This window comes from Pseudopodoces humilis, chromosome 13 (assembly GCF_049639895.1).
Source record: "Pseudopodoces humilis isolate 2021_Gansu_Grassland_sample_001 chromosome 13, ASM4963989v1, whole genome shotgun sequence".
NCBI lineage: Eukaryota > Metazoa > Chordata > Aves > Passeriformes > Paridae > Pseudopodoces > Pseudopodoces humilis.
In genome coordinates, this window is record NC_142212.1 from 18,559,125 (window position 1) to 18,572,923 (window position 13,799).

Genomic DNA, 13,799 nt, shown 5'->3' on the forward strand with positions numbered 1-13,799 from the left:
GATGAGTTGTATTTATGACAGGAATTATGTGATGTGATGTGCCAGCAGCAGACAGGATATGCCAACCCAGGAGATCTTTTCCCTCTTCTATTTCCCTTTCAGTGTTCCTGTGTTCCTACTTAGGAGCCTGCTATAATAAAAGTAGTGCTCATAATATGCAATATACTTTTCCAGATTACTTTAATAGTGCCAAAAAGATAACCAATGAATAATCATAATAAAATATATGTAAAGGGGATCACAAATCTCACTGATGCAGAACAGGAAGAATTTATTATCAAAGTGTTGTTAATGACTTTCTGCCTGCCCCTTTGAAAATGGCTCTGAGCTTAGCACTATCCCTTGGAAATCCAATTCATAAATCCACAAGCAGCATGAAATTCCAGTAGGAAATGAAGCACTTTTATTCCAACGTATTACAGCACATTAATGCTGTTTGTTAGAACATAAACTGCCGGAAACGCCGGAACACAGACAAGGAGTGACCTCAGTGTGGGGCTTTACAAAGTTCTGGGGTTAAAAGCCAAAGCTCAGCTCACAGACAGCTCAGGTTAGGAAAAAACAGATCCAGATGAAATTCCTAATGCAATCCCAGTGCTGCTCCAGGGAGCAGAGCATCCCTACCTGCGCTGGGAATTGCTGCAGGAGCTGCAGGGACAGGAGCGACGCTGCCGAGCACAGCCCTGTGCAGAGCAGGTGCTGCAGGCCTGGCAGCAGGGCTGTGGCATCCAGCAGCTGCTGATAAGGGATAATTTTTTCCTGGGAGCTCTCTCCAAAGCTTTTCTCCAAGTGCCTCCTCCTCCTGACTGCCTCTGCTCCCATTTCCCTCTGAGTGCTCCTCTCCAGCACACTCAAGTGATCTGCTCTGCCTGGAGGGGGAGAGAGAGTAGCTGAATTCCTAAACACTGCCATAAAAACACACTGGCTGGTAACAGGACTCTGGAAATAACTGGAAGTACCCTTGTTTCCTATTCCCATAGCTCTGCTGAATACTTCTGCTCGGTGCAGCTGGAAATTCTTGTGCTACCCTGCATTGCCAGGACAGATTTGGCTGCCTCGTGGCAAGAGCTCCTCATTACCCTTTTCTTCTTCTCTGTTTTTAAAGGAAATCAATATCATTAGAGATCCATAAGAGGCAACAACAGAGGTTTATGAGTGAGAAAAAGAATAGGGAGCTCAGCACTCCAGAGAATCCCAGAATGGTTTGGGTTGGAAGGGATCTAAAAAATCATCTCGTTCCACCCCCTGCCATGGCAGAGACACCTCCCACCATCCCAGGCTGTTCCCAGCCCTGTCCAACCTGGCCCTGGGCACTGCCAGGGATCCAGGGGCAGCCCCAGCTGCTCTGCACAGCCTCAGGGCCTCCCCACCATCATGTGGAGGAATTTCTATCCCACATGCCAGGCAGACCTGCCCTGTGTCACATGGAAGCCATGCCCCTTGTTCTTCCCTTGCTGGGGACCCCAGAGTCAGATGGTGCCTCTTTGGGAAAGAAAAAAATTCCAAAAAAATCCTTAATTACAGATCAGAGTAATTACCTCAGGAAAAAGAGAAGATTAATTAACCACAGCTCCTGTAGGTCCTGGGGAATGAGAGTTTGGCAAGCCCAGCCCAGTCCCTGAGATAAGAAGTGAAGGATCAGCCACCTGGAACGGCAGCACCGGGAAGGCTCCGGAGCCACCAACGCGGCTTCCATGGGAAACCTCGCCTCTCTCTGAGCTGCAGTTCCCTCAAAATATTAAAAGGCAAATTAAAGTGACCTCTGCCAAACACAAACTTCTTCAATTACCATGGAATCCCCCTCTCCATAGCTCACTTTCCATTGCAATTTTGTATTTTTTAATAACTGTTAAGTGCCTGGTAAAGAAGAAACTGCAGCTTCACCGTCTAGGATGAATGAATTTCTGGAATGACAGGAAGAGGAAAAGAAGGAAGGAAATATCAAGAATTGGCTGATTTGGGATCAATGCTCAAAAATCAATAAGGATCCATAAATGCTGTCTTGATATCTCCATAGCTGCATGATGTATCTCCATTATCAGTGTGTTGATTTATAAGCAGGCAGGTTAAAGCTGCCTGTGTTCCTAAACAAACATTTTCATCTCATCCTTAGCCCAGCACTCTTCCCCCCCTTTCCTTTTGAGCTCTAAGATCCCAGACTGACTAAAACATCATTTTTGACTTGACTTGAGAGACAGAGAAACAAAATCTGCAACAGGACCTGCCCAGAGCAGCTGGGGCTGCCCCTGAATCCCTGGGGGAGTCCAAGGCCAGGCTGGACACTGGGGCTTGGAGCAGCCTGGGACAGTGGGAGGTGCCCCTGCCATGGCAGGAACTGGATGGTTTTTAAGGTCCTTCCAACCCAAACCATTCTGGGATTTCAAGTCCATGAGCTGAGAAAGAACCCACACATTCCTACTGCAATTTGATGGCAAAAGACCAATTTTTGTGTTTTCCACTTTGCTCTTTCTTCCATCTCCAGGAATCCAGTGATGAGGATGAAGAACAAACACTGCTGCAGTGACTGATGGCCTCTCCTACCAAATCTCTTGTGTTTGGTATTCCTGCTCTGTAGCCTGGGAAGGGTTTAGTCCATTATTAAACATAATTCCAGCTCTGTCTTGTCAGGCTTAATGCAACTGATGCTGTCTTTGAAAGTCAGGGCCCAAGACAAGCACCTGAATGTCTCATTGCTTAAAATCAGACATCTAAATCCACCTTACCCATCCAAATAAGCCAGAGGAGTTCTCAGAATGCTGAGAATCTCTAACATCCACAGCCTCAGTGAGACCAGGTGATACCCAGCATCTTTAGAAACAGAGAACTCTGATTAGTACCAAAATTGTTGTGGAATGCCTGGTACCCACACTTGAGTATCTTCTTCAGAGAACTCTGTATTTCATCCCCTGAAATGTTTTCATTTCCTGGAACAGCTGTGTTTATTACTTTAATAAACTGAATTAGGAAATATGGTTATTGGTTTCCTAACTAGGCTGAATTAAGTTTCATTAAAAAATAAAATCCAGGATTCTAGTTTATACTTGGTATAAATGCACTTAAAATGTTAGAGCAACCATACTCCTTTTCCTTTTAATATGTAGATTTAAAAAAATCCTTCCTGCATTAAACCCAGAGATATACTCAACATTTCAAATGGACTAAAATATAATAAATAAAAATTTAAATTAAAACATCTAGTACATAATAGTTGTGGACTTATGTGTATTTTTTTTTTTCCTGCTTGCTGCAGACCACAGATCTGTAAAATATCCTCATTAAACCAGCAGGATGATGCTCCAAAGATGTCACCTGGAGTTAGGGCAGTGCAGGGATGTGGCTGCAATGTCCCAGCGAAGTAAAAACCAGGGAGGATCAGGATGGAGGCAGTGCCACGCCCTGAGCAGGGATAACCTCATCTAATCTACTGGAAAATCCTCTCAAAATCAACTGGAATCTGACATAAGGAAATATTCATCATCATGTTTAGATTGAAAATTAGGAAGGAACTCTTCCCTGTAAGGGTGGGGAGGCCCTGGCACAGGGCTGTGGCTGCCCCTGGATCCCTGGCAGTGCCCAAGGCCAGGCTGGATGGGGCTTGGAGCACTCTGGGACAGTGGAAAGTGTCCCTGACATGGCACTGGATGGGCTTTAAGGTCTCTTCCAGCCCCAAACTCTTCTGTGATTCTGCACAGAACTGGGGTAAATGCTAAGTTATAATAAACACTCAGAGTACACCTGATTATCAGCTCCATACAAACAGAAGAGTAAAATGGGACAAGATGCAGCTCACAAAAGCAAAGTCCAGATCCCAGGTGTTAGAAAGCAAACTGAGAAAGAATTGCCAGGTTTTGGATTTTCCACGGCTTGGGGAAGCAGAACTCCTGATGATCTGATGTGTTTCACAAAACTCGCTGTGAGCAGCACGGCACAGAGAGTCAAGCAAACGTAGTAATGAGGAGATGTAGGATGTAAAAATAATTAGTCAGGGTTTATGGAGCCTACCAGCGAAACACAGGGAGCTGTGAAGTTATCAAAGGCTCTGTGCAGGGTATGATAATGGGAAAATGTGGCGTGGCAGATTCAGAGAGAGAAGTGCAGGCCCTCCTAGCACAACTAATACAACTTCATTGCAGTTACTCTTGGGATTAGTCATTGTAAGCACAGCAAAACGTGGATAAAACAGCCTATTTGCACTGTATCAGCACCTGCTTTATTGAGCCTATAAACTGCTCCTCCAGTCCTGCTCTTAACACATTTTGAAACAAAGAATCCTTGAAAGAGATGGATGGCACTCAGACAGTGGTTCCCTTTCAAACAAGTGGGCTCTGAACACCAAACCCACAGAAGCAGCTTTGAAAGTGCCCACCTTCATCTTTCCCCTCCCTCATCATTAAAAACACTCTTCCACATTGCCAGTGATTTTTCATCAGCCAAGATCAGAGAATTCTGCATGCTGGGGAGGACTTTTGGAGTCACCTGAAACACAACCGCCTCCTGTATTGTATCACCTACAGGTAATGCAGCCGCAGAGCACAGAACAGCACCTGCAGAAAGCTTTGGAGCAAACAGCCATCCCTGGGGAAGGTGCAGACTAATTAAAACCAGTGCTACAAAAAGATGCTGCTGTTCTAACATGTGTTAATGTGAGCTGGTGCAAGGGAGAGCAATAAAAGAAATGTCAAAGGAAGCGAGGAATCGTGGAGGAGCCTGCAATGAGAGAGGCACAAACAAGAGTCTGGGGAAGCAGGGCACAGACTGTGGAAAACAGCTCTCTAAAAATGAAAATATGGGGGAAGGAAGGTGGAGATGAGTCTCTGCCATGGGGCCAAGGCCTGGTCAGTGCTCTTGGAGACAGGTGCTCCTATCAGAATGGGTGACACTGCCAAATGTGACATTTGATTCATGTATCATCATAGTTTAGAACATGGACTCACCTGGGGGCATCCACAGTCCAAGACAACCCTTTCTCCAAGTTCCTCGTAGCTGTGCTGGAATAGGAAAGAGGATACAGATTTCCAACTCCTTCTGCAATCCCCAAATCCCTCCCCAGTGCTGCTGATCAGATCACCAGAGGTGCCATGGAATGCACAATGGACCCCGGTCAGCTGGGGAGAAAGGATTTGTCTGCTTGTGTCTGTCCTCTCTGGCTCTGGGATCACCAGGGCAGTGGGCAGAGGCTCATCTGACAGCCTGACTTCATTCCCATTTCCCATCCATGGCCTGACTCCATTCCCATCCATTCCCGGTTCCCATCCATGGTGACAGAGAGCAGAGCTGCATCTTTGCTAACACAAAATCACCTGGGTTCCATCAGTGTTCTGCAAACTGAGGCTGGGGGAGAACCCAACCCTTCTCACAAAGGACTGGGAGTCCAATTTCCCTTCCTGTGTTCAGCCTCCTGGAAAAATGGAAAAAAATTAAAATCCCAAGTGCTCAAAACTGGACAACAAGAAGTGCCTCTGAAAGCTCTGTGAGAAATCCTTCCCCATCTGGTCGGTCTTCAGCTAATTAACTGACATGGTCGCAAATGAGCAGCAGCTAATTGGAGCTCTCTGTTCTGCCTTTCCCTGGCAGGAATGGAAGGGATTCCAGATGACCAATGCTTCAACATTTTCCAAGTAATCTCCATTCTGTGCCGGGCCAGCCTCCCAACAACTTGTCCACATCCTCACCTTGGACTGCGAATCCAAAGAGCATCCCTGGAACTGGAAAGTTGTTATGGGGAAGCATCAGGCAGATGTGTCAGGCAGGCTCCAATTCCAAGGATATTTTGGAAAACAAACCACCTGCAGGCAATCAGAGGCCAGCTGAGTCCCAGCCGTGACTTCTCCTTGCAGCCAAGGGAACTGTCTGAGCTGGCCCATGGAACCTGGAGGCACAAGGGCCATGCTTGGTGCACTCTGCAGGGGAATTGCAATGTGGAAGAGGAGGTTCTGTGGGTCTCCAGCAGCTGATGGGTGCCAGCTCTCCAAATCTGAGGTCTTAAAAAGTAAAAAAATAATAAAAAGAAGCACCAGGAGGATTTCCTGCTCCAGCCTCTGCTAGCATTCCTTCCCTGAGCTCCCAGCCTCTGTTCCAGTGATGTTATTTGACATTACCCCCAAACACCAGGAACAGCTTTACAGCAGCAAGAAATCCCCTAAACACTCTCTATATCTCAGAATTACAGAATGCTTTGGCTAGAAGGAACCTTAAAGATCACCTAATTCCAACCCCCTGCCAGGGACAGGAACACCTCCCACCGTTCCAGGTCCAACCTTGAACACTTCTCCCATTGTACAGAACCAGTGAAACAGGTTAAACTGGGACCAGTGCTGTCCCTGTCCTGTTGTTGCCTACAGATGGTTTAAACACCTCAAACACAAACAAGCAAACAGAAATCCCCTCCCCAAACACCCAGGTGTGCAAAATTAATTACAAAAACACTGGGAGTAACTTGAGCACCACAATGCTCCAAAGATCAGGCAAGATGTTGTGGTTAGGCTGGACTGGGAATAACCCCCAGGATTTCTCTGAAAAGCAGGGATGAACATCATGTCCATGTGAACATATTATAGACAGAAATGTCCTTTAAATCGAGCACATACCAGTGATGGATGGCAGCCCCAGTTGTTTTCATGTGTTTTGCTCTTAATTGCAATATGGTAAAACAGGCTTAAGCCCACTGAGATTTTTAGTTGGGTTGTAATGAACTCAAAATCTGTGAGGAGACTCATTTCTAATGAAGGTTTTCCCTATATCTCCACAATATGGAATTTTTAAAATTCTCCTGGCTTTTCCAGTTGTCTGGTCTTTAGTGGATGGTAAAAAAAAAACAACAGATTTCCAGTCCCAAACCATGACCAGTTCAAGTGAGGGATTTTTTTCTATTTTCATCTTAAACTATTAAATTCTAGCAAAATGACATTAAAACCTGGATTAAGTAAGAGGAGTTCTGTGTTTCTGAGTTTGGTGTCTGTGTTTATCAAGTTTGGAAATAAGAAAGCATAAATAAAACATCTCCATGGGATACAAACTCACTTCTCTGTCTCGAATACAAGAAATGCAGCTGTGGAATACAAATCATCTTCCAGACAGAAATATCATTTAATATTTATTACTGCACACTTGGCTCTGTGGATTCAGGGAGGGTGTCCCCCACTTCATATCTGTCACCTTTTGGGGTCCTGACCTCACAGTGTGCCACCATTAAACAGTGCTGGAGCAAAATTTACTTTACCCCCATTTAAAACTACATCAGTTTGGATGTTTCCCACTCTCAGATTTTTAGAAACAACAACAAAAGGTTCTCTTTTTCCATTGCAAGACATTTGGGAAACCAGCTGAAGGATATTCTTCCACTGTGAAAATGGGAGAACGATCCAACTGGAAGAAATCTCATGAGTGAGGGCAGAGTGGTGCTGGAATTGCCTCTGCAGAGGCTGCGTGGAGGTTTTGGCTTCCCAAAGGACTGCAGTCATCAAGAGCTTTCCAAGAGCTTCCAGGAAAAACAAATTACTCATTTTGATCAAAAAGTCAACTCAAGTTTTGAGGAAAATGTGAATATATAAAAAACCTAATACAGTGTGAGGTACCTGTAGGAGAAGGCTGATCACAGGCAGTGGTTTTTAAGTGCTGGTCACCTCTGTCCTTATTTTTTGCACCTCAAAAATGAAAGTTCAGAAGAGGTAACCACAGATTTGCTGGCAGAACTCGAACTGGAGTTCCTGTGCTCCCAATCTCTGGGTGGGAATGGTGGTGTTTGGTTGAAGGTTGGACTTACTAATCTTGGAAAGCTTTTCCAAACCTTAATGAATTTGTGATTTTAATGCATTTTGAGTCCTGGAAATAAAATTAACACCACTAAGGGCCTGCTCCATCTCCCCAGTGGGTTTGACATAGGGCTGTCTAAGGCAAAAACACTGTGGATTTCAACATCTTTTCAAAAAAGTCTTTTAAAGACAGGGAGAGTTCTTGGGCTGGGAAGATTTTTGACAATCAGGGTCCTTTGAACAGGAGGCAGAACCATTTTTTAGCTGTGTCTTTACACTCCCTTCCAACTGGCACCACTCTTCCTTCCAGCATGAGAAATGGGTGCCAAAAGGAGGGTGATTTTTGGGGAAAAAAAATGAAAAATAAAAAAAAATAGCATTGAAAGGAGAAGTGCTTTTCTATTATAAAAGGGTTAAAAAGGCCTAATTCTGAGTTTCTATTTCTGCATCCCAAGATGCTTCTTTTCTGAAAGTCAAAAACTGATTTAAGTGCCACATTGTCATGTACAGACTGAAGCAGCAGAAGCAATGCTTTACCTGCTTCCCAGAACAAAAAATAATCCAAAAAAGTAACTTTCCCCTCATTACTATGCACTGGCAAAGCAGAAACCAGCCAATTATCCTATGAGAAATAACAGCACCTTCCCCCAAACGGGGGCAGCCCTGCAGTGGCAGGTGACAGAAACACTGAGCCCACTGCAGCCCACACCCCATGGGCCATCCCTGTCCAACATCCAGGATCCCACTGGATCCTCTCCCAGGATTTTTATATCCTCATGGAGATTTTGTCAGAAGCAGCAGCAAGAATGGAAGGTTGGAGATCTGCAGATGGAACAACCAGGACTGCAACAAAACGTCCTAAAGCCACTGAAATGCAGGTTAATTCAGGGACTGCCTTCAACCCGAGCCTGCAGAGGGTCCTGCTAGCACCCATCTATCAGCTGCTAAAACAGACTCTAAATATACTTTAAATACATACAGCCACTGCCAGGGCAGAGCTGGTGCCCATAAAACACTGGGTGCTGCACAGCACAAAATTTAGGAAGTGAAAAAGCTGGAGGTGAGGACACTCCAGTGACCCTGAACACCACGGGACATTGACAGCACTGGCACAAGAGGTTTTTTTTCTTCTGTCAGTTTTGCAAACTTCCAGGTGTTTTCCATTTCCAGAGGTAGAACCACCCTTCTGTTACCTGTACCAAAATCCAGCACCTGTTTTCTGATCACCTTTGGCTCTTGCTTATCAAGGTTGCACACATGAAAATGATTTTTTACTGCTTTAATGTGAATTATTTCATAGCAGCTCTTGGAGCACTGATTCTGTAGCTGCTGAGGTGAATCCCAGAATGGTTTGGGTTGGAAGGGACTTTAAAACCCATCCAGTGCCACCCCTGCCATGGCAGGGACACCTCCCACTGTCCCAGGCTGCTCCAAGCCCTGTCCAACCTGGCCTTGGTCACTTCCAGGGTGTGCTTTAGATAATTTTCCTGTAGATATAAAGTCTTCTACGCTTTTCTCCGTGCTATCACATTTTGTAGTCTTTGTCCAGCTGTTTCCGTCCCCTTTTTATGCTCAAATTCAGCACAAAAAAAAGAATTCTGGGGCAAGGCTACGTGCATCTCCAAAGTCCCATTTTCCTGTGTAATGTTCCCTCACAGGTGCTACTTGCTCCCAAGCAGATTAGGATCACTGGAAAATGCTCAAATCTTTTAGGAGCTCTCGCATTCCCACTGTTTCATAATTAACTCTCCCTGCCACCTGCATTTGTCTAATTCCAGCAAAAACAACTCCCGTGCCAGAGCCCTCACTTTTGGAAGAGTGAAGAGCCTGGGGCTGGGTGAGAGCAGCCACTGCAGCCCCAAACTGCTCGGCTTTGTGGTGTTTATTAGGAACTGGATTGCCTCAGACATCACCACAGCAGTGGATATTCTAGAAAGAACCTGGATATTGCTGGCTTGCTCCTTTCCAGCAAATGGAATTATTCCAGGTGCCAAATGCCTCGTCCCCACCTTGTTCAGGGCTTTTTGTGAGCTGTTTTTTGTTGTGGTTGCCTGGAGAAAGAGCATCCTTTGGGAAGTTGTGGTCAGATGGTTTGAACACCTAAAATACAAACAAGCAACCAGAAATCCTCTCCCTGAATGCCCAGGTGAGCAAAACTATTTGCAAAAATAATTTCAAGTAACAAAAGCACCATGCTGCTCCAAAGATCAGGCCAGATGCTGTGATCTGCAGAGGAGGCATGGAACAAACCCTCACCTCGCTCACCCTCAAAAAATCTCACCTGGTTTTAATTAAACAGAGCAGAGGGTGGAAATCTGGGAAGCACTGGAAAAAAAAAGAATGGGAAAAGATAAAATAATTCTGTTTTCCATCAGCACAGCCCCTACACAGTCCAAATGTCAGGGATCTGGTTGAACAGGGGATGGAATAAGCTTCAAATGTTGAATTTGCCTCAGAATTCACTCAAAAAGTCCCTGCTTTGTGTTCCTATCTTTTCTTTTTATACTTATCTTTTGGCAGAGGTGCTGCAGTACTTGTGGCACAGCTGAGGAGATTTTCTGGGAGGACATTTGAAGCTCCCAGGTATGGAAGTTGCTCAAAGTCTACCATTATTATTGTCCTTCAGGAAAAACATCTGTGAGAACTCTGATTGTGCTCACTTTCAGGCTTGCTGTTATGTTGATAAACAGAACTGCTGCTGAGTTGGGCTTCTCAAAAGCCAATTTTTTCAGTTTATCTGTAGGAAAAAATATCCAGAAAAAGTGCATTCCACAGGGATGTCTTAAACAGCACAACTTGGAAAAGTTTCCCATCTGCTACAAGTCCATTAAATGCGAAAATGTGGAATTTTCCAGCCTGTGATTTGGGTGGTGAAGGTTTAAGTTCTGTTCACAGCCACATTTGCAGCCATTCGGGCAGATGGGGATTGTTTAGAGTTGCCTGCAAAAAGCCTCAATTTGTACCCACGGACAAGATAATTTTTATTAATGAATCATATTGACACATCAACCTCCAATTGTGTGTCACAGGCTTGGAGTACACAAACATCTTCTGACAGGGGAATATGCCATTATTAAACAGAATTTAATTTTAAAATATATTTAAAAGATAGACACTGTGTGTCACTGCTCTAAATCACAGTATTTTTAGCCTTTCCTGTCTTTCATAGTAATGTTCAATTAATAAATTTCTTCATTAACTAGCTCAGTATAAAAACTGAAAAAAAAAATAAGAAATATGCTCTTTTTTAGTTCCAGTTACATAATGGAATAGTCTGGAATGGGTTTTTTTCCTTAATGAATTATGTGTTTTAAACTCACTCTTACTTAGCACATCTCCACTCTGCTTCTTTGTAGTGCTAATTACACAACATGAACTGTATATTGGATAGTTGTGTTGAAATTTCAAGTCAATAATTACTTTCAGCACAAAAATAAGATATTTTTACACCCTCCCTGTTCAAAGAGATGAACTCAGGAATGTAATGGATGCAGTAGATACAAATAGTAAATTTTAAGTCCAAATTGCATTTGGCCGTGATTTTTTCATCATCTCAGCTTTGCTTCACATGGTTTTTAAATGCCAAATAAAATGCCATATTCTTTATAAAAGGGGGGAAATCCCAACTCAATCCTGCCTGAGGTTCTGAAGGACAGTCAAAGTGTAGTGATGATAATGGTAAAAACAGCTCCATGAACTTCTGATGGTCAACTCGCAAAATGAGTTTCAATCAGAATACAAATCCCTCCAGGTCTTCCTGCTAAGCAAACATAAAAATGAAATTACCATCTTAATCTCCCCATCCTTTTTTTTTTTTTTTTTTAAATATTCTTAAATTTTAGAAGTTTCTTCTCCTGAGTTTTGGGAGTTTGACAGTTCTGCAGTTCTAATCTAAATAAAAATTTCTTCATTTCTTTCTTTTTTTTTTTCTTTAGCATCAAGCTTTTCTTCTTTAGCATCAAGCTTTAGTCTTGCTTTGCCTTATGAAAAATCCTAATTGTATTAATTACCCCATGTGTTATTTATTTAGGGTGGTGTTTGCAACAATGTGGGAATACACAATGGAGCTTTGTTTTGATTTTGCTGCAGCATAAAATCTGTGAAATCTGAGGCACAGGTGGCAGAATGGATACAAAATAAAAAGCCTTTTAACAAAATATTTTAGCTTTTAAAACCCCTAAACCTTGTGATGTCCCTCCATTTAATAAAGATATTTCAATTACAAACAGCTTTATTTTAGTGAATATCAGTGCTCAGCGTCACAACCACCACTGGAGGATGTTTTTCCCTGCTCCCTGTTTTTCTGGAAAATAGCACTGCACACTCTGCTGTCCATCAGATATGTTGGAGGATGTGCTGGAAAGCTGAGATACCAACGTATGGATTCACTAAGCCTTTAAGAAGAAGAAAGTCTCACTGCTATCCACTTATCTCAAATTAGAATCCAATCCCAGCAAAGGGAAAGGGGAGATAGAGGTATTTATAATATCAAAACTAGACCACATGGTAACAAATGACATTGGGGAATAAAGAAGAGAAAATCTACTTTATCTCTGCTGAGGCCACCTTGGAAAGGCATATCCTGCATTTAACTGTAAAGTGGAAATCTCCTCCTCCTTCTTTGGGTAACAACACTTCCTTCTTCTGTAAAACATACAAGGTATCAACATCTGGTCCCAAAATCCCAGTGCCACCAAAATTTGCCTCCTGTTGGTTCCTGAGGGAAAACAGCACCTGCAGCATGAACAGGTTTGGGGCAAGGGCTGTTCCCTCTCCTAGAGCACACACTGGATCACATCCAAACAACCTTTTAAAGTTCTAACTGAAGTTTTATATATGCAATAACCTGAGTACTGAAATGCAAATTAAAAATCATCACTATTGCTGCCATACAGATCTGTCTTCTCCAGGCACCAGTTGTCCTGCAACATTAAAAACTGGGGGCCTGGGGGGTCATTTTGTTAGCGTTCAGGAACACACAATCACTAATGATTATATGAAGGTACTTTATTGAAGAGCTCTGGGTGTCAGGGGTACACAGACCCAAATCTAACCCATCTTTGTTTTGAGCTGAAGATGTTTTATACTCTATTGTTATATAACTTACATATTAATTATTAAACTTACATTATTCTATTGTATGCATTGATTTTACCCAAGCATGGATTTCTCGTGATCCCCCCAAACCCCTAACATTGTTCCTCATGTTCTTTAAACAATAATTATATCTAATCACATCTAACAATTGTATCATTTATCATACACTGATTACACAGGTGCAGTTTGACATGATCTTTAGCAAGCACAAGGCCTAACATTTCCCAGGGCCTACTTTTCCCAGGGCTTGACAAACCTAACTTTCTTTCTAAGTCCCCGAATTTTCTAAGATTTTAGAACCTTTTACTATCAATTTCAGCTTTGATGCCTTGTTTTTACAATAGAGGGGAGCAGAAAGAAAGCACCTGGAGGAACATTTACCCCTGATTTGCATTTAGCCATTCAAGCTTAAAATCCCATTCCTGGCTTTGCAGGAGCCCTCGAAGACATAAGCACAGATTCCCCCAGGACAGAGTGGAGCAGAGCTCTTGTTTCCTCCCAAACTGCTGTGCAACCAACTCTATCTCACTGTTTATGTTTCCTATCCAGTTTATTATTCTGTTGTTGCTCCAATGTGCTCAAGGAGGGGTTTTCAAACTGTGCCACACAGAATTACCTCAGAACTTCACAGAAAGCCTGATTGAAAAGCTCAATTTCCCCTCAGGGCCCTGTGTGTGGAGCTGGGCCTGCAGAAATGAGGAGCAAATTATACCCGGTGACACAAAAGTGTTGGGTTGAAGGTGGAAAATGATGAATTTGTGGGTAGTTGAGCAGAGATCCCACCTGAAAGAAGAAGTAAAACTTTGCTGGAGTGCTTGTATCCAACCTGGTGCCACCTAATTCTCCAGAATCCTTCACAGCGCCCGAGGAGCGGAGCCTGGCGCTGCTGAGTACCCAAAGCACTCTTCCTCCCTGAACATCATCACGGCCATCCTCCCCAAACCCAGCCTG

At 43.5% G+C, this 13,799-nt stretch overlaps 1 long non-coding RNA gene across 1 annotated transcript; it reads right to left on the reverse strand.

The window, feature by feature from the left end:
• Positions 1-540: 540 nt before the first annotated feature.
• On the reverse strand, positions 541-5,440 carry LOC148183244 (uncharacterized). The gene is made up of 4 exons (XR_015773720.1): positions 5,301-5,440; positions 4,935-4,988; positions 960-1,093; positions 541-869 (listed from the first exon to the last, which is right to left on the reverse strand). It is a non-coding gene; the product is annotated as an uncharacterized LOC148183244 (long non-coding RNA).
• Between the last annotated feature and the right edge of the window lie 8,359 nt (positions 5,441-13,799).